This window comes from Nicotiana tabacum, chromosome 11 (genome assembly GCF_000715075.1).
Source record: "Nicotiana tabacum cultivar K326 chromosome 11, ASM71507v2, whole genome shotgun sequence".
In the NCBI taxonomy this organism is placed as follows: Eukaryota; Viridiplantae; Streptophyta; class Magnoliopsida; order Solanales; family Solanaceae; genus Nicotiana; species Nicotiana tabacum.
In genome coordinates, this window is record NC_134090.1 from 145832480 (window position 1) to 145855097 (window position 22618).

Here is a 22618-nt window from a genome sequence, read left to right on the forward strand (position 1 = left end):
GTGGAGGAGTAGATCTTCATATTGTATTATAAGTTCAGACTCAGGGGGTTAAATGATTGTGTAATAGTTATGATTATATAAGAGTATAGAGAGATACCAATTTGAGGCTAAGTAGGTGGATAATCTCTTGCGGGGTGTTCTGAGGTTTGTGTGATCCTTATGTTGTTGGTTGAGAGTCCTCTTTTACTAGTGAAATATATGTGCTGCAATTTGGGTTAGGATCGCTTATAAGAGTGGGCTTGTCTGTTACGAGGGTGAACGCGAGATTTGTAGATGATTTGAAATAATAGATATATTTGTTGAATGAGCTTATGAAAGGATTTAGTTGACTCTCACTATAGTATTATGGCAGTGATAGAGTTTGGGCATTGTGAGTTATTATGTGTTTTGATCTATGGCTGTGAGCCAAGTGGAGGAGTCTACTATTGATCAGTTGATTGCATGGTTATGTGTTGTGTTGGTTCCAATTTGAGGTATACTAGTGAATCGGTTATGGCTTATAGAGGTTGAGATCGAGGATTACTTGAGTAAAGGAAATTTCTGATAAGGGTTGTGTTATGCTTTATGGGTATATAAGAAACATTGGATGATTTAGTTGTTGTTTGTAAGGAATGTAACGTGTATGGAGTAGGAAAAATCGCTCGGCGACTTAGAAGAATGGGTTACTTCCTTGGGTGTTGGAGTGGTAATGGGACATAGGTCGATCGGTCCGTTTGGTCAGTCTAATTGAGATTTGAGCAGAGTGGATGACTCTCGAGAATGGTTCCAATGAATTCAAGATTTATAGGTGGCAATTGGGAATCTTCAGGATATGTGTTGGCAAGAAACTGAGATTTATATGGGAGGATTTTAGGACTTGTGGCATTTATGTATCATTATGGATTTTACATACTAGTATCCGAAAGGCGAAGGTAATGACTTTAGATTCACAAAAGGTCTCTTCGGAGCGGGTATCTCGGTTGTGGTACTTTTGGGGGTACTTCAGAAGAATACAATGGTCTATAAGCCTTAGGGTAGTGTGGTTTTATGCTAAAGCTCGCGGGGAATGTTTTAGTTAAGGATAATGGTATACTAGCAAGGAAACATATCAATTTGAAGGTAATTCGGAAGGAACTCAGAGAATTATGACAGCTTGGTAGTAGGTTGGATCGACATGGTAATGGATATGATCGGTTCTTGGGTGCTTATGATGCAGTGGGTTTCTACAGGTGTTTTATGGCAATGCTCTTAGGTTTTGATGGCTTGCGTAGCTTGGTTGTTCAAAGGGGATTCAGAGAGTTCTTGATGATTTCTACCACGGTTCGAGGTATACATTTCCTACTGGCTTGAGCAGCATGGGATGTATAGTGATTTTCTCTTAGATGCGATCAAATGGAAAAGTTCTTTGATAGTTGAGTACGTAGTTGCTTGTAGCTCGGATTAGATTATGAAGTTCTCATATTTATCATAGGATGGCATGGTATATGCGGTATGTTGTATGGGGTTGAGATTTGCATGTGTAAGGTCACTGTTTAGTTTTGAAAGGAAGATCATAAATTCTTAGGCAGCATGGACAGTTTCAGATGACTAGATAAATGATACCACTGATTGGTGTGGCTTGATGAGGGTATACATTTCAGAAATGGCGATGTGTTTGAGTTATGGATACTTTATTGGTATTACGACACTATTTGGGTCGGTGTGTATGAGTTCTATGTGGGCCTTATAGTGAAATTTGAGTGAGATGGGTATCTGGGTGTTGCATGATTGATTGCGCATTGGATATGTTCTTTCAGGCCGGTGTGGCATTGCGTCATTTTCCTATCTATGGTTATGGTGATTCACTCTTAGTACTATACATCAAATTGCGCGTGGTTGTTGATTTTGCGCATGGTGATTTGAGTTGCTTCGTGTGGACCAGTATTTGGATAGGATCGCTCATTGCAGCGAAGTTATGTGGAGGTATGATCCTTCCGGTTAGATTCGTGTGTTCTGGTTCTACGGTGTGTGATGGGTTCTTAGCATCGGGTTATGGTAGTACTGGTGAGCTGGCAGTACAACTCTCTCATTTGAGTCATTTTCCATGATTTGAGTACATTTGGATTGTTGCTTATTGGTGCGCGAATTGCACAGATTGTGGCTTTAGATTGTAATGATGTGTCATGTCACCAGAGTAGTTGTGTTGGATGAGATGAGATCGTTGGACCTAGAATGAATACTATCGGATTCGATTTCAGCATGTTGGAAGGATAATATTGAAATTTGGCTTACAAATTTACTATAGTCCTTGCCGAAGGAGAGGGAACCCCATGACTAGCTTAATTGGGGAATGATTATGATTTTTGCGTTTTTTTTCATCATTGGCAGTATACAAAAGTGTTGGAATGAGGCTTCGTTTGATAGGAGGTTTATTACCGGTATTGGGATTGTTTGAGCAACTGTTGTGATTAAAGGTTATCGCTATGAATGATTGAGTTATGTGGTATATCTTGTGATTACATCTTGGGTTATGGATATGGTTTGATACAATTTGTTCGGACTTATACAGTGTGTAGATGCGAGATTCTGATCTTATAGAAAATTTTGGATGTTGTAAATTGGGCCCTTAGACTTATAGACACTCTAAAATAAATAAACAAATCCCGTTTCGATTGTCCTTTAATTGGAAAAAACTCCCCTACGCCCCCTCGCGTAGCGGAAAAAGGAGGTGTGACAGGGAGGAACCCTTTTTTCCATATTTGTGCCAACAACAACATCCAACGGTGTGTTCCGGATGATGAGGTAATGCCATGACTCTCCGGTTAGTGTCCATCATGAAGGAAATCAGACATCAACAAAAGTGCTTGAATGTGGCTATTATTGGCCAACGATCTACCAAGACGCAAATCAAATGGTCAAGGCATGTGACCAATGTCAAATACAAGGGTTAATATCTAAATATATGAGATGCTGATGAATTTTAATTAGAAGTTGAGATCTTTGATGTGTGGAGAATATACTTTATGGGTTCCTTCGTGAGCTCGTATGGCATGACCTATATCTTGGTGGCTGTAGACTATGTCTCTAAATGGGTCGAGGCAATCACCTTACCTAACAATGAAGCAAGGAGTGTGACGGCATCTTTAAAAAAGAACATATTCACATGGTTTGGTACTCCAAGGGCTATCCTGAGTGATGGTGGGTCTCATTTCTTCAACAAGGCTTTCACCGGGTTGCTTGAAAAATATGGTGTAAATCACAAAGTGGCCACACCCTATCATCCTCAGTCGAGTGGTCAGGTTGAAGTCTCAAGCAGAGAAATCAAAAACATCCTAGAGAAAATTGTCAATGCAAACAGGACCGACTGGTCAAGGAAGTTAGATGATGCGTTGTGGGCATATCGCACAGCCTTTAAGACCCCCATTGACACTTTACCGTACAGGTTGGTTTTTGGAAAATCTTGTCACTTGCTAGTGGAACTTGAATACAAAGCTATGTGGGTATTGAAGAAGCTGAATCTTGACTGGGCCGAGGCTGCTAAACTGAGGATGACACAACTTAATGAGATGGAAGAATTCTGTCTCCATGCCTATGAGAGTGCAGCCATGTACAAAGAGAGGATGAAGTTAGTCCATGACAAGAATATCTTTAAGTGGGAGTTCAATTATGGTGACTTGGTCTTACTCTTCAATTCAAGACTCAAGTTATTTTTGGGTAAACTCAAATCCAAATGGTTTGGCCTGTTCAAAGTTGTGAGTTTGTCTCCTTATGGTTCTATTGAAATTGAGTCGGAGGATGGGACTCGAACTTTCAAGGTGAATGGACAATGAGTCAAGCATTACCTTGGTACTGTAGGAGAAAGGCATTTAACAAAACGATTTGATTTATGGGATAGTCCAACGACAGCTCCCACCATGGAATAATCCAAAAGGAATCAACTGCGTCATGCCGCGACGTTAAATCAAGCACTTCTTGGGAGGCAGCCCATGTGTGGTAACACTATTTTGTAGTTTTTTTTATTTATTTATGTAGATTAGATTGAGCAAGTTGACGTGTGTGCTAGAGTGCAGGTAAAATATCATGAACAGGGTCCTAGTGCTGAAGAAACTGAAGGAAAGAGAGGTTCAGATTGAGCGACAACTATGCGGTCGCATAATGACTACGCAAACTGCATTGTCATCGCAAACCCAGGCAGAAAGTTTGGCTAATTTCATTGTCAACTATGCGGTCGCTATTCATTTATGTGGCCCGCATGTGCACTTTGCGATTGCATTTTGCATTGCATGTTGTATCTACGCTGCCCTGTCATAAGTTCACCGCATAACACTTATTGGATCGCATATTGTGTTACGTGATGAGCGTATATGCCGCATAACTGCCAGGTATAAAATTAACCCACTCTCTGCACACACTCAAGTTTGAACCAAAACAAGTAAAACAAAGAAAAAGAAAAATAAAAGAGAGAAGAAGAAAACACAGCTAAGGACGAACCAATGAAAGGATCCAAACGAACTCACTATTTTTTCATTTCCATTTTCAAATACTCGAGTTTTAGGTATGACTTTTGGTTTCTCTTCTCTTTGCTTCACTCTCATTCTTCCTTCTTGTTTTGCCTCTTGTGAATTTAAACTACTTCGAATGCCATGAATATCTAAAGTTGTGTACATGTAAATGGTCAAATTGGGTTAAATTGGTAACTGGCATGATAGTATGGTATGGGCTTTCGATTTTATTTGGTGAGGAATGAATTGAGGAATTGTTTGTGTGTTATTGGACACGAACCAAAGAGGGGGAAGTCTGAGTACCTCTCTCTCTCTCTCTCTCTTGTGAAATTGAGCAAAGGGTTTTAGATTTTAAATGGGTGGCAATGGGAACCCACGTGATTTATATTTTCTTTTGTGAAGAAGATGACTTCTGCAGGCTGCATAACCGCTTTGCGGTCAGTATAATCATCGCATTTGACCCCCTATATTTCCCTAAGTTATAACAGGTTATGCGATTGCTTTTGCAATCACAAACCTGTTATGCAGTCGGCATATGTGCTGCAGACTGAGGCAGTCCTTTAGGTTTTCTAGCCTTCCAATGTGTGGTCATTCTGTGATCGCATAACCACTTATGCAACTGGTTATGTGATCACATAACTACTGATGACTTTCTGCCAATGCACATATGCGATGGTTATACGGTCCGTATACTTGTTATGCGATCGCAAAACCCATCGCATAGTGTTCATTTTTTCTTTTGCCTCTAATGAATTCCCTTGAGCTTTTTCACTCACTCCTACAATGTTTCATCAACAGGCATGACACCAAAGAGGTCTAATCCAAAACGAACACCACCCGGTGGTCGACATAAACAGGAAGCCAATCCTAGCCAACAAGCACAACAAGCAAAATGCTAGCGGTCTCAGGCACTCCACATTACTACTGAGCACTCTTCCCAGTCTGAATAGGAGGAGTCACAGAGTGACCTCGGACCTACTGTTGAACTACAGGCTGAGGCACGAAAGAAGCTGGGGGTGGACCTTAACATCCGATTTAGGGTCAAGGGCTTCCTAGATCTATACAAAGATGTGCTTTCAAAGAGGAAAATTCTCGAGGAAAAGCAATTGAGTTTAAATGGGTTGTCAGAGCATTACCCTCACATACGAGAACATCAAGCAAAGAAAGTGGGAGTTCTTCACTGAGGTCCCGGATGACTACAATGAGACACTTGTAAGAGCAACAAGATCTTTACAAAGTCTATCCTAGTGCGAGGGGTTCAAGTTAGGTGTGGTGATGAGATGATCAATGAACGGTATTTCGAGGATTGGTGGTCTGGCATAGCCGAATATGATTCTAAGGTCGCCAACAAACACAATGAGCATGCCTGGGTTGCCTCCGTCATAGCAAAGGGGACACCGGCCTGGATTGATCCTAAAGACAAAATTTACAATTAGGATGTAACAAGGGAGGGTAGATACTGGCTTAGCTTTGTTACATTTCGTCTGATGCCGACCAGAAATGAAACTGACATCAATATGGATAAAGCACTCCTCTTTGCGTGCATTATGACAGGCATCAAGATTGATGTGGGAGAGATCATATTCCAAGAGCTAGGAATCAGGGCCAACCAGAAAGAAACATCACTTCCTTTCCCATGCTTAATCACTGCTCGTTGTCAAGCTGCAAGTGTACCTTCTATGCCTAAGCATGATAAAATAGAGAAGGCTCTCAAAGACATCGACATCATAAGGATCAGCGATATAGCTGAAAATGCAAATGCAACTCAGTCAGAGACTCACATTCCTCTTCCAACAGATATTGCTGCATCAGAGGTCCCAACACTGCCAGATACCTCTCAAGCCCCAGCTACCTCTACAGCCGCTCCACAGCCCGCTACTGCACAGGCCCAGGTCCATTTACTAACTCTGTCCAAACTGGTTCTACTTGCTCATCATGCCAATGCTAAGGTAGACCGGATAATCAAGGAAATTCCTAACCTCATCCAGCAGGCAATGACCCCTATCCAATCTTCAATGACCGTTTTTCAGCAGCGACATCAAACTTATGAGGATCACCTCAACCACTTTGAAGCACGTCTTGAGAAGGTTGAGTGGGGTGAGGTTGGAGGTATGCCTCAACTCTGGAAAGATGTGGATGATTTGAAAGAAAGCTGCAGAAGATGCAGAGTCTAGAGTTTAAATTGACACCTTTCCTCCGTAAGGAAGGCGAGCAAGGTGCTGACACTTCCGTCCCAGGATTGGATATTGATTTCACGACCCTGATGATAGCCCTAAAGGCACAACATGTTGAGACTTCAAAGGCTCAAGCTTCTCCTGCTCACATTGATGTTCCTTCAAATGAGGAATCAACTGGAGATACTGAGGAGTCCAATGAGGGGGAGTCAGGAGATAAGGAGACGGATGAAGAGGAACTAGGTGAGGATACTGAGGGTCATCAAGACAAGGGTAAGCAGGTTGCTGTCTCTAGGGAAAAGGATAAAGAGGAAGAAGTTGTGCAAACAACAATTGCACATTCGCTAGCTGATATGGTCGACAAGGCACATTCATCGCTCACTCATCCATCACCGGGTGAGGCTAGCAGCTCCCAGGCCCCAGCTCCAGCCTCACAAAAGGTGGAGCTTCCTAATATACCTTCACAGCAGTTGGAGCCTCTTGCTCTAGCCGTGGATGAGACCACTCAGTCCGAGGTTCCACCAGCTACAGTTTAACTACAAGTAGTCGATCCTACAACTACCTCAGATCCTTTAGTTTCCTCGAGCGCCTAGTGCGCCCCAGGGAGTCCCTAAGCTTTCTTTTGCTTTATATATGCATTGGGGACAATGCATGATCTTTGGTTGGGGGTGGGGTAGGTATTGTCATGATCATGTACTCCATGTTTTGTGTAACTATAGTGTTATACCCCATGTTTGTATATAAACTCTTGTAGTTTAGCAATGAATACCCTTTGGTTTTTCTTCGCCGAGTTCTTTTCCAAGGGTGTAATAGTAGAACCATGGCAGTAGCATGAAATGTTTTGACTTATTTGGTATTGACTGTGTAGCTTCAAGCATGTGCTAAATGTTGTAAATATATGATACCCTTCCTTTTTTTGAATCTAAAAAAAAGTGTTGGTTAGTCATTCTTATAAAAATAAAATAATATGTTGGTTAGTCATTCTTGTGAATTTGAGGCTCGCTCTTTGACTTTATGCTTATTCAGAATCTTACATATTTTGAGATGAAAGTGTTGAGTTGCCTTGTGTCACTTGAGGGCTGAAACTATGTTGAGTTGAACAATTCATGCGTTGTGAGTGAGTGAGGATTTGTATGAATAATGCACGTGTCTAACTGTGATGTCTAGAACTTGCCCGGTTGGTTTCTTAGTGTGGCTCTCAGGTTAATGATTGGATGTTGAAATGATCTTAGGCTCTCCTTGTGATTACTAGACAATTTTGCTTAATTTGACCTCCTTGGTACGTTAATTACCCTAGTTACCCCCTTTGAGCCTTTAACCTTTCATTGGCTACCACATTACAAACCTTACCCCTTCCATGAAGTAATTCCTTCTTTTTAACCCATTCCTCCTTGAACGTGTGAGATTGAGCCACTGAAGGTTTGCTACTGTGTATATAAAAAAAAGCAATAACCTCAAAGTTGTGTATATAACAAAATGCAAGCTCCAAAAAGAAAAGAAAAACAAAAAAAAAGAGAAAAAGAGTGGAGTCTTGTAGAACTTGAAGAAATACTTTGAGGTGGTTCTAGGTCGGTAACCCGAGGTAAATAAGGGCTATGTAGTAAAAGATCATAATGTATGTAGAGTTCAAGGAGGGTATAACCACTACATTCCTAAATATTCATCCAACCTGTCCCGAAGCCTACATTATAACCCGTGAAAAGTCCTTAGTGAACTACGGTCAATCATTCTTGAGTTAGCGGCAAAGTTAAAAATAAGGGCAAGCATATGGACTGATACTTGTAGCATATAGCTTTCAATTCGAGTGTTAGAGTGTTTTGATTGCATCCCATGTATATATATATATATGAGAGTGGCGATTGTTGATACCCAATTTTTCCCTGTATATTTTCATATGTAAAATACCTTTTAAAATGGCATGTATATACATATATAAGTATGTCCCAAGGTCCTATTATTTTTCTCAATTTTTCTAAAGATTTTAAAATCAATTTTATTGCCCTATTTTATCAAGAAAACCCCAATAAGTGTTCCCAAAATTGGCATTTTGGGTGATTCATTCATTGTATTCTCATATTTATATTAAAGTATAGCTAGCATAATTTTTGCATATTTTTACAAATTTATTTAGTATTTTTAAAGCTAAATTGCATATAATTGCAATATTGGCCTCTTTCAAGATTTAATTGTAATTATATTTATAAAAATCGACTCTAGTATTTTAAATTTGATAATTATATATTATTAATCATTTTAGTACCTTTAATTTATTTCCAGAAATAATTTTACTATTTTTATAAAATAAATGAGGAAACAATGGCTATTTAAATGACAGCCCATTTGCATTTCAATTGTAGCCAGATTTGAATCTCTAATTAGACCCAACTTGAGGCCCAACTACCCTGACCCAGATCCTAATCTACCCGACCCCCGACCCTTTTAAAATAACTCGCCCGGATTGCCCTTCAATCCAGGCCGTTGATCAAAATGATCAACGACCACCGTTAACTCTTTCCTTTTTAATTCCCAATTACCCCCTAACCCTATTCATTTGTCACCTGTAGCCGCCCTTGAATCCCCCTTTTTCCAATTCTCTCTCAAGCTCTTCTCAAACTCTAGCCGCCTCCCTCCGTTTCCACCCTAAAACCGCCCAAATCCATGGCTTCCAAACCCATTAAAGGCCTGTACTGGCCTCCTATGACTCCTACACGCCTGATTACAAGGGTTTCAAGGCCAGACCCTGAAGAAGCTTGGCCCAAGCTTTGTTTCATTCGAGTTTTATGGCTGTCTCCGACCTTGCTCCGTCCAGCCATGACTATTCAAGCCTGATCTTGACTTCTCCTGCTTAGATCAATGACTTTCCAAGCCTTTCTCACAATCTGGGTTCTTCCAAAACCCTAACCTTCGAGGTTCCTCTAATTCTTTTAGATCCGTTGTAGATCTGTGTTTTTTCTGAGCTTTTAAACGTTTTCTCAAAGTTTCTTTCAAAACATTACCTTCAAAACCTTTACCCTTTCTGATTTAGTGTTCTGTTAAGTCATTTCAAAACTTTTCTAATTTTTAACGTGTTCTATTGTGTTTTTTATGTTGACCTTCTACTCTGTTTCTTATGTTGTTCTTCTACTATGTTTCTTATGTTGATTCTTCTACCGTGTTTCTTATGTTGTTCTTCTACTGTGTTTCTTTATATCAAAAATCTTGGTTCTTTCTTAAGGTTTCTGATTTTATTTGTTGATATTTTGTCCTGATTCTCTTGTCTTTCATCTCTATGCTCGATTGATGGTGAAAACCCTAAAATTTGGGGGTTCATTCGAGTTTTGAGACTATTTGCTATGTGACTTGCTTGTTCCTCATCTCTGAACTTGTTTGGTTTCAAAACCCTAATCGCTTTGGACCTATTCGAGTTTCTGAAGTTGTTTCATCTACTGCTCGACTGAGTTTCGAAATCTTTGTTTCAACTTCTATTGCTTCATGTGATTTTGATCTCCTGCTCTCATTGAAACTCGACTGTATTTTCAGAAAGGTCTTTCTACTGGACCCTTTTGCATGTTTCTGACACTCTCCCTTTTCTCTATTAACCTATGTAACTATCATGTGATTACTCTCTTTGTCATGAGTTCAGCCTCGCATGCCTAATGTTATGTACTCTTTTATATACTAAATTTCCCTCTCAAAATAACCCTTAATTGTGACCTCTTTGTGCAATTCTGATTGCACTTTTGTAATTGATACTTTCCTTATTGTACTAATTTCCCTGTTTCTTGGACTTATTTTGAATACTTTCCTTTGAACTTTCGACCCCTACCTTTTCTACTCAATGTGATTAATACCCTCACCCTGATTACATTGATATTGGATTCTTACAGACCTTTCCTTGATTAGAGTCTGATGAACCTAGCCTCTATTACCTATTGTGTACTTGTACTATGCTGGAAATACTTCCTTATTGGTCATATTCAGCCCTATGTGATTTCTTTCCTTATTTAGCACTTGCATGTTACCGTTTGATTTTAACTCCTTAATTAAAGGAAGTCTTATACTGATTGATTTTAATTGGTACACGGTTCCATAATTATTTTCTTGCCTTGTTTCACTCCTATTTTCAAACTATAAATACCTATCTTCCTTATTAACACAGACACAAACACTCTTAGTTTTCTGAACTCACACTCGCCTTCAAAAAAAAGCATTCTCTCTTGTTACTTGTATTGTGGCCTGCTTTCAATTCCTGCTACTTGCTTTTATTGTACTTTGCCTCTTTGAAACTGGTATGTTCTGATTAAGATTTTCAGCAATCGCAACAATGTGTTTACTTAACACTTTCACCTTCTCGTCTGTCTACTGCTTATGTATGGTTCAATACTTACTTTAGCATGCTGTAATTTCCTTCTGTCTGTCCTGTTATGAACCCCAAACCCCTTCCCCAATGTGTTTGATACTATGGTTTGCTTGAGGCATGACAGTACTGAATATTACTATCCATGACTCAAGGTTGATCCCCATAGGATCCTAACCCCTATGATTCTTTGTTGTTGTATGTTCATGTAGACTTATAGGCATGCCAGCATCTCCATTGTTGTGCATGCCCAAAGCTTACCCCTACCAAGCATGGGCACTCTGCAATCAGTTCCCAATCCCCGACCCCCATTTGTGCAAAGTTATCGATTCTGTACCTATTTCACCGTACCCTTTCCCTTTTCTTTACTTCCCTAGTTCTTAAAGTTCTGCTTCTGCACTTGCACTCTCTCTTAAGTCCCTAAGTTCTGCCTCCCTCTTGTGAGCCTTGCCTTGGGACCTTGAGTTCCCTATGAACTTGGACACCTAAGGGCTGGCCCTTCCACACTGCACTATGTCCTAATCTGGTGATACATTTGGGTGTAAACACTGCCCGGAGTTCATATGAGACTCTTAGGGAACTTTAAAACACCCCAAATGGGAGAAAGGCTTTGAAATATGACCTCTTGGAGTTGGTTTACTTTATGCTTCAGACAGGAAGTCTGAATCAGGCTCTCCTTGGTTGTACTTTTTAATTTTCGATGTATTTTTTTTTACTTTACTTTTCAGGGCTGTAATAACTTTGTAATAAACTCTCGAGGATGGCTAGTGAAAAGGGAGGGGTAACTATGTATGCAAAAGGGGTAGATAACCTGCCTATTGGAGTTTATGAATTCCTACACTTCCATGTAAATACCATGTCTATAGGATTTCTGCATTCTCATATTAGATAACCTGCCTATAGGAATTTCTACACTCTCATGTAGATACCATGTCTATAATTACTCGAAGTCTGAATTCTGCATATGCATGTAGAAAATATGCCTATAGGATTTTCTGAATTTTGCATATCCATTTCTCATTAGGCAACACATGTTTATAGGTATTAATAACCAACTGCAATTAGATATTATGTTCATATAGTACAATACCTAGATTTCATATTTGTAAAATTTCTGCATTTCACTGTGTCTATGAAGGTGTTCTAAAATCGGCAAACGCATAGAAAGCATGCTTATAGGAGGTTTAATTGAATCTGAATTGCCTCACTCGTTTATAAGCCTAAAATCAGCAGTAATAATGCATTACCAATTGCAGAACTGACGATCTTTTGCCAAAAACTCGGTTTTCTTTCTTCAGTATGTAATCAATTCACCTTATCGTTTCTGGAATCAGTAGATATCATACCTATAGTTCTTCGTCCAGCTCTTAGGCAACCCATAGGGTGAAAGTTTATAAATTGAATCAGATTTTATTAGCTACAACCAGTAGGCAGGCCTGATTCGGGCTTTTTATCTGAACTATGTAATAAATTAGTCTGCCTGGACCCTTTAAGTTTTAATCAGACCTTAAACAGTACAAGCAAGTCATGGTACTTTATGTGCTTTCTTTGGTTTAAAGGAGGTCTGTTTGGGCCCCCTTTTATTTGTTTATATGCTTCCTCAAGCTTTCTATATATATTTTGTTTGTCGCCTTAGTATTTTACCTTTTGAAACCACAAATAAGACCAATACCTCCTCCCTCTAAGATTAGTAGTCCCAAGTGCCTCCAAGGCTGATAGGATTGGGGCGAGTAATAGCATGTAATAAGTAAACGAGACCATTCTGCGCTTTAATACCTTAACGGGGTGGGAGAGGGTAGATATGGATATGATGACCACACGATAACATCACGTGTAGCCCCTCAGTGAAGAGTGATTACCGGATGTTGTGTGGGGTGATCCATATTATTAATAAACCTAGGAACCCCCCCCCCCTTCCCTTTGTTTTCTTTGTTTCTTTTAAATATTTTAAACCATTTGTTTAGAGAAAATCAACTCTTTTAGTTCCTTTATCTTACTTTTGTCTATTTGTAACCATTATGTGAAAATCCTCTCTTATTTGAAGTTTTATTTGCCTACGTGTAATTTGCACCTAAATTCACAATAATTGTCTGGCCGGGAACCACACTAGTGGATCCTGAGGGGTGCCTAACACTTTCCCCTTGGGATAATTTCAAGTCCTTACCCAATCTATGGTTACTCAAAACAAACCCTTTTGGCGTCCTAATGCACTTTAATCATTAGGTGGCGACTCTTCTATGCAAACTCAATTCCCAAAAGGAAATGAGTTGTCCTCCGAAATGTCAAAAACCCGATTTCGCGAGAAAAAGGGGGCGTGACAGCGTGGCGACTCTGCTGGGGACTTTTAGGCTTTTACCATTTCAGACTATTATTTTTGAATTTATGCTTCTTTATGAACAATTATTTGTTTGTTTCTTTTAAGCATTTAATTTCCTTTTCGATTGCAAAACTGACTTGTATTTTTGTTTCTTTCCTTTATTAATTTCTTTTACTGCTTTACTTTACTACTGCATTAAGTAATGAAAAACTGTTGTATTTACTGTTTTTCTCAACGTGCAAATACGTGACAACCTGCTTTAATTATTGCATAATCATGGTCAACATCATATTCCACTCGTGCCAAACAAATACCATAGCAACGCTTATAATGAGTGGTTGCGCTCTTCCGATATTATCACCCTCTAAATCCGAAAAAGGCGTATTTGCGGTAAAACCAGTTGATCAACGGTGTAGTCGGCGGTTCCGTGCCTTTCCCCTTGAGTTGTCCGCTCAAGGTTACTGGTCTAAGACCCCATAGAAACCTTACTCTATTTAATTGTGCATGCATAATGGTCAAACCTAGCCGAGTCAGTTATGTTGTCCGCATAATGACTCTTTAAGATAGCCTTGTCCAAAGTCCACTGGGTTTCCCTAAAACCCAAACAGACATCACCACGTTTTGTACATTTATTTGAAGAACTAAATGCTTCATGCTAATTGTTGATGTTAAATAGTCGAGTCTGGTAGGGGTAAGGGCCTAACACTTTTGTCTTACATAAATATGAGGCACGAAATCCCCAGATTCGACATGGTCACCAACATCCACCCAAAATTGCTAAGCTGGTGGGAGGATCTTTATTCAAGTGATCAGACTTTTGTTCGGAAATACCTAGAAAATCTACCTTCTCTCCTGGAAATCCAACCTAACAACAAGATCATAGAAGTTGTTACTCTGTTTTGGGATTGTGGTAGGTCTGTATTCCGCTTCGGGGACATTGAGATGACACCCCTACTGGAGGAAATAGGAGGATTAGCTGGTATACCATGGGAAACTCCGGGTTTGTTAATGCCGGAAAACTACAAGGGTAAAGGTTTCCTCAAAATGAGGTCTAAAGAAAAATCCAGACTTGACATGCTTGAAAGAGTCGTATATTCCCTTTGATAATTTGTACGAGAGGTACGGTCACAGCAAATCTTACCGTACTTATCCGGACGAGTTCGCCCTCACATCATTGGGGCATATTCACTGAAGGGTCTTTGTCTTCATGTTTTTCTTCCAGCGGATGATAGTGCTTGCAATGAAGAAAGCCAGGATCCACACCAGGCTAGTGATGGTAACCAAAACTTTAATTGAGGGAATTGTTGGGCAACCATTCAGCATTTTGCCCATGATTATTGCGGAGATATATTGAGCCTTGGAGAAGTGTCAACGACGAGCCGAACGCTTCGAAGGCTGCAATTTGCTACTTTAGCTTTGGCTCAAGGAGTATCTACAAAGGGGTGAATACCGACAGGAAAACCAGCAAAGAGACTGCGACGATCATATCGCCTTTCATCATCCAAAACGAATGAACTACATGCCCAACATGTTCGCCCTGCCGGAAGACGCCAAGTGATGGTTAGAGCTGTTTGAAAATCTAACTGAGGATCAAGTACAATGGATGTTCGAGTGGTTCCCTACTGAGGAGTTCATTGTCTGATCAAGGGATGCGCCATTTCTGATACTAATCGGTCTGAGAGGAACCTACCCTTGTGTCCCTTTCTGAGTTATGAGACAGGCTGGTAGGAAGCAGGTTTTACCGAGGGTAGACAAGATGAGTCACTTCCGGGATGACTTCCAAGATAATGACAGTCTTTATAAGTGCCAAGCTTAGCATATGTGGCATTGCAAGATCATTATGGGAGGAGACATTATCAAACCAGACAAATACCATGCTGGTTGTACTCCATACTATTCAGCCTAGTTGGAATCTAATCACGATGGTCTGGGTCAGCCAGGACTTGCTAGGGGCCACAGTATCATAGATGAGAGGGCTGAGGCATAGGTCAAATACAATCAACTGTGCAAGAGGATCCGAGAATGTGAAAGCGAGCACCGTGAGATACAAGAAGCCAACCAAAGGCTGATCGAGGAGTGGAAAGACATGGCGTTTAGTGCCAACAAGCAACTGGGATACTTGGAGCGAGGCATAGTGGAGCTAGAAAGGAAGTTCCTCAAAAGGATCGAGAATTGCTAGAATGTTGAGGGAAATGAGGGCGGACATCTAGCCAGAGTCTACCTATTGCTGGGATTTCGCGAGCTGGGAAGGCTGTTCGACGGAGCCAAAGATGCCGAGTCTGGGGAAGGTCCTTCCGGGACCAAATAGATAGGAATTTTTCTTTTGCTTTAAAAAATGTAATAAGGCCAATGGCCACTAGTGGTATTTTTATTTCCTGCTATTCAAGGTCGATTTGGGATTCATCTACTTTTTATCAATAAAATGAGGCATGTAGCATTGTATGTTCTCCAAATCAACTTGTCGCTAGTTCTACCTCGGGCACAAAGAGGTTCCCAAATAGGACACGATTTATATTCTTGCACTATGTGTTTAGAAATCGCAACATTTTCTTATAATCCTCACTGGCTTGTTACCTTTGTGTTTTTACTTTTTGTTTATTTATTACCCTCCCCAAAGGTTAGTTCGTGCACTCTGGCATCACCATCATATTCCACAAGATCAAAGGGCCCTCCACCCACTTCTCCTCCTAGTCCTATCAGAAGTAGGAACAAAGGAAAGATGGAAGATTTGAACAGCACCAGAAAGGAAAACTCAACTGAACAGGTAGAGGTCACTCATGGTGCTCAGGGCTCCAAAGAAAGTGCGTCCCAACTCGAGTAGAAACTGTTGAAATTTCAGGAGGAACTTGATCAAGTCTGGAATCTGGCAAACTTGTCATTCTCCCTCACCACTCCCGACATTAATTTCCTGAATGCTCAGAACCTCACACCTCCACAAAATATCCCAAAGTCACGAAACCATCCCGCTCCTCACCACCACTGCAACACTTGCCACACCTCGAACAATACTCCACTGCTCATCCCAAAACATTTAAACTCCACAAATGACCATTTCCACGCCCACCATAACACCCCCATCTAAATGGAGACTGTGCCACACTCCACTCAACCCATCCCAAGCGCACCTGAGTCTGATGATAAAGACTTGCTCATCAGGAATATGGCTGAAGAACTTAAGAAATTGACCAGTAGGATCCAGGGCGTCGAAGGAAGTAAGGGGATTGAAGCGTTGAACTATGAAGATCTCTGCATACAAACCGATGTTGAACTGCCCGAGGGGTACAAACCTCCAAAGTTTGAAATGTTTGATGGTACAGGAGATCCAAAGGTCCATCTGAGAACATACTGTGACAACCTGGTTTGAGTAGGGAAAGACGAGAGAATCTGCATGAAGCTTTTCATGAGAAGCTTGAAAGGAGATGCTTTGTCTTGGTACATCGGCCAGGATCCAAAGAAATGGTCAAACTGGGTAAGCATGGCATCCGACTTTATGGACAGATTCAGGTTCAACATAGAAAATGCACCAGATGTGTTCTACATCCAGAACCTAAAGAAGAAGCCCACAAAAACATTTCGCGAGTATGCCACTCGCTGGAGATCAGAAGCTGCTAAGGTTAGGCCTGCTTTAGAGGATGAACAAATGAACAAGTTTTTCGTCCGAGCTCAGGACCTGCAATATTTTGAAAGGCTGATGATGATTAAGAGCCACAAATTTTTCGACATTATCAAACTAGGAGAAAGGAACGAAGAAGGCATCAAAAGTGGTATGGTTATGAACTTTGAAGCCTTGCAAGCTACCAATAAGGCTTTACAGTCCGATGGTACGACCAAGAAAAGAGACATAGGTGCCGTAATGGTTGCACAGAGAACCAAATCCCCTATCAAATACCAAACCTATCCAATGCCTCCTCTCACATATCAGCCTACTTCGAATTACCAAGCACCCTCACCCTTTTACCAAACTCCACCACCCACTTATCAATCACCTCCACCCCCACATACCCACCTACTTCACCCAGATATTCCCAACCCGCACATGTTTACCAAGCCTACAATGCTCAACCATCCCACCATCGATCACTTCCTACACGCCAAAACATCCCTAGATCTCGACCAAATTTTGACCGCAGACCTCCCCAATAATATACAGCCATTGCCGAACCCATTGACCAGTTGTACGAGTGGCTCAAAGTTGCTGGTTATGTCACCCCTATCCATGCTATAACCACCGAGAACCCTTCTTAGTAGGTTAATCCAAATAAATCATGTGTATACCATTCTGGCATGAAAGGGCATACCATTGAAGAATGTCGCTCTCTAAAAGACAAGATCCAGACTTTGATTGATAACAAGATCATTGTGGAAAAGGAGCCTACTTCGAATGTCCGCAACAACCCTCTGCCAGACCATAAGGGTGGGGGTGTTCACATGATTGAAATAGAGGATGATTGGGTTCCCAAAGGATCGATCGGTTTAATCACAGAACGTGACGAACCAAAAAAACAAAAACCAATAGTCACCATTAATCCGATTGTAATCCAGACTCAGTCTTCTGGGGACACCGAGGTAAACATGTCTGTGCCACTTGAGTTCGAAGAAACTGCAAAGACACCAACACCAATTGAGGTCAAATTTGTGACTCCAGCAAATGCAACTCCACCATTTGAAGTTGCAGTTTTGCCTCCCAAAGCACATGCTTCGTTTGGGGTAGAGATGTCTACGCCAATCCCAGTGGCAATGTTGGCTGTAACGCCATTCCATACCAAGGCTATACCATGGGACTATATAGCTGAGGCAAGGAGGAAGGGCAAGGTTAGGTTCGAGGAAACTGTTGCCGCACAGGGTATGACGAGGAGCGATAGGGTCTATAGCCCAGAATACCTAGCTGAGTCAAGCAAATAGGCCTCCAATCGGTCGCCCATCATTGAGACAGGTCCAGACGACCTTTGGAGAATGATACAAGCAAAGGAATACTCAGTCATTGATCAGTTGAACAAAACACCGGCGCAAATCTTCATACTTGCTTTGCTACAAAATTTTGAGGCACACAAGAATGCCTTGATAAAGGTGCTAAGTGAGGCATATGTACCAGGCAACATCACCGGAGGAGAAATGGTAAACATGGTAGGGCAGGTATTGGAAAGTCACAAGATCACTTTTCATGAAGATGAGCTACCACCAGAAGGTTTGAGTCACAACAAGGAGTTACACATCACCGTACAATGTGAAGATTATTTTATAACCAGAATTCTGATTGATGGAGGGTCCAGCCTCAACATTAGTCCATTGGTAACACTCGGTACATTGAGAAAGGGGCTGCACGAGATAAAGGACGGAGCCATCAACGTGAAAGATTTCAACGGTTCCTAAAGGTCCATCATTGGGGAAATTAGTTTGTGCTTGCAAATGGGGCCTACTTGGTTCGATGTTTATTTTCAAGTGATAGACGTGCCGACATCTTACAACATGCTATTTGGACGGCCGTGGATTCATGCCGCTGGGGCCGTAGTGTCAACACTACATCAGGCAGTGAAGTTTGAATGGAATCACCAAGAGATGATCATTCACGGTGACAGTAGAAATTCCATATAGAGTCGCCAGACCATCCCAGCAATCGGAGGCAGAAGAAAGATAAGCAAGGAGACCTATCACCATATCGAGCGAGTCAACACCGTCGATAAGGACAAATGGTAGGACAATAAAATTGAAAGCATATTGAACTGGAGCGGATATGAACCTAGCAAGGGACTTGGCAAGAACCTCCAAGGAATCGCCAAGCCTATCAGACTGATGAAATATGGCACCACTTTCGGTCTGGGATACAAATATACCTGGGAAGAATTCAACAACTGGTCGCCACCATGGCGCGGTCCATACTACCCACTGGAGCAGCCAATACCACATTTGGAGCAGACTTTCCAGTCGGCCGATGTTATCTACGGGTCGGAAGAGGAGGAAGCACTGGCAGCAGTGAGAAACTAGTTCCTAAAAGACGATGACATGGATTGTTGTGTCATTTTTTAGGAGGAGGGGGAGGAAGGCCCTTCCATACAGCCTGTAAGCCGAGGAGCATGCCTCAACAATTGGACCATCAGAACCACCAGAGCCCGGAAAGCCTCGGGGTAGCAAGGCTAAACAAAGCATCATGCACTATCTTTTATTTTTAATAGTTGATTTTCCTTTCGCATTTTGAATTTTCGCAATAAGATCTTCCAATGTTCAAAATAGTTATGAAATTTATCAAAGCATTTTGGTTTCCTTACAAATCTTACTCTTATTATATTCTCTCATTACTTTATTTATACAGCATTACTATTGCCTATTTGATGAACCAATGGCTGTGACATGCAACGAGGCAACACAACAAACTGACATAGATTCAGAGGAAGATGACATACCAGAAGAGATAGTTAAAGAAGACGAGACCGAGATTGTTAACCTGTGAGATGTAGAGAAATTCAAAGAAATGAGAATCAGTGTCCACTTATCGCCATTAGAAAAGAAGGAATACACAGAATTTCTAAGGGAATATGAAGACATATTCGCTTGGTCGTATGAAGACATAACTGGCTTGAGCACATCTATTGTGGCCCACAAACTACCAACTGATTTGACATGTCCACTAGTAAAGCAGAAGCTCAGAAAGTTCAAGCCTGATATAAGTCTGAAGATCAAAGAATAAGTCCCTAAGAAGGTCAAAGCTAAGGTTCTCAGGGTAGTAGACTATCCAACATGGTTAGCCAATATTGTGCCGGTGCCAAAGAAGGATGGGAAGGTTAGAGTCTGTGTCGACTACTGGGATCTCAATTGGGCCAGTCCAAAGGATGACTTCCCTTTGCCGAACATACACATCCTGATCGACAATTGCGCTAAGCATGAGTTGCAATCATTTGTAGATTTTTTCGCTGGATATCATCAGATCTGGATGGACGAAGAAGATGCTGAGAAAACAAATTTCATTGCGCCGTAGGGGATGTACTGCTACAAGATGATACCATTCGGGTTGAAGAATGCAGGGGCCACCTACATGAGGGCCATGACTACTATTTTCCATGATATGATACACAAGGAGATTGAGGTGTATGTAGATGATGTCATCATAAAGTCCAAGAAAGCCACTGATCACATGGAAGATTTGAGGAAGTTTTTCAACAAACAGAGAAGGTACAACCTGAAACTGAATCCCGCAAAATGTGCATTTGGGGTTCCTGCTGGAAAACTACTTGGGTTCATTGTGAGTCACCGAGGGATAGAACTGGATCCATCAAAGGTCAAAGCTATTCAAGAACTGTCACTGCCAAAGAACAAGAAGGATGTAATGATCTTCTTGGGGAGACTCAACTACATCAGCCAGTTCACAGCACAATCTACTATCATCTGTGAGCCAATCTTTAAGATGTTGAAAAAAGACGCCGCTACCGAATGAACTAATGACTGCCAAAAGGCCTTCGATAGAATCAAGGAGTACCTATCAACACCACCAGTTTTGGTCCCGCCCGAGCTAGGTAGACCTCTATTACTCTACCTCACAGTATTGGATGGAGCATTCAGTTGTGTTCTGGGGCAACATGATGAAACGGGGAGGAAGGAGCAATCCATTTATTACCTCAATAAGATGTTCACCTGGTATGAGGCCCGGTATTCTCTATTAGAGCGCACCTGTTGTGCTTTAACTTGGGTAGCATAGAAGTTGAGGCACTACTTCTATGCCTATACTATATATCTCATATCAAGGATGGATCCTTTAAAGTATATCTTCCAGAAGCCCATGCCCACTGGCAAGCTAGCCAAGTGGAAAATCCTGTTGAGTGAATTTGACATTGTCTACGTGACTCAGAAAGCAATCAAAGGACAGGCACTAGCAGATCACCTTGCTAAAAATCCCATGGACGGAGAATACAAACCCCTGAAAACATACTTTCCTGATGAAGAGGTATCATTCATAGGATAAGATATTGTAGAGTCCTATGACGGTTGGAGAATGTTTTTCGATAGAGCAACAAATTTCAAAGCAGTTGGCATAGGAGCAGTCCTAGTATCAGAAACCGGTCAGCATTATCTAGTGTCTGCCAAACTCAGGTTCCCCTGCCCAAACAATATGGTCTAGTATGAAGCCTGCATCTTAGGGCTCAAGATGTCCATTGACATGAACATTCAAGAGTTTCTAGTAATTGGGGATTCAAATTTGCTTATACATCAGGTTCGAGAAGAATGAGCAACTAAGAATTCCAAAATACTCTCTTATCTACACCACGTATAGGAGTTGAGAAAACAGTTCACAAAGACAGAGTTCCAACATGTTCCCAAAGTCCAGAATGAGTTCGCCGATGCATTGGCTTCCCTATCATCCATGATACAACATCCAGACAAGAACTTCATTGATCCCATTCCAGTAGAGTTCCATGATCAGCCAGCCTATTGTGCTCATGTCGAAGAAGAAGCAGACAAAAAGTCTTGGTTTCATGATATCAAGGAATACTTGGCAAAAGGAGAATACCCAGAGCTCGCAAATCCTACTTAAAATGCACACTTCGGAGGTTGTCCAACATTTTCTTTCACAACGGAGGAATCCTGTATAGGAGGACTCTGGATTTGGGATTACTGAGGTGTGTCGACGCAAAGGAAACATCTAAACTACTAGAAGAAATCCATGCTGGGACCTGTGGAAACGGACTGCATCCAGTATGTCCGGAAGTGCCACCGCTGTCAGATACATGCAGACATGATAAAGGTGCCACCAAATGTGCTTAATGTAACAAGCTCACCATGGTCGTTCGCCGCCTGGGGAATGGATGTCATCGAACCAATCGAACCTGCCGCATCAAACGGGCACAGGTTCATCCTAGTAGTAATTGATTATTTCACCAAATGGGTTGAAGCAGCATCTTACAGAGCAGTGACTAAGAAAGTCGTGACAGACTTCATACGCGATCGTATCGTTTGTCGATTCGGGATCCCAGAATCAATCATCACTGATAATGGTTCAAATCTCAATAGTGATTTGATGAAAGCCATGTGTGAAACCTTTAAGATCAAACACGAGAATTCTACAACCTATAGACCTCAGATGAACGGAGTCGTAGAAGCCGCCAATAAGAAAATCAAGAAGATATTGAGGAAAATGATAGAGAAACATACACAGTGGCACGAGAAGTTATCATTTTCTTTATTGGGGTACCACACCATAGTCCGCACATCAACTGGAGCAACCCCCTACATGTTGGTTTATGGTACGGAAGCAGTCATTCCCACCGAAGTAGAAATCCCTTCCTTGAGGATCATACAGGAAGCAGAACTCAACGATACAGAGTGGGTGAAGAGTCGTTACGAG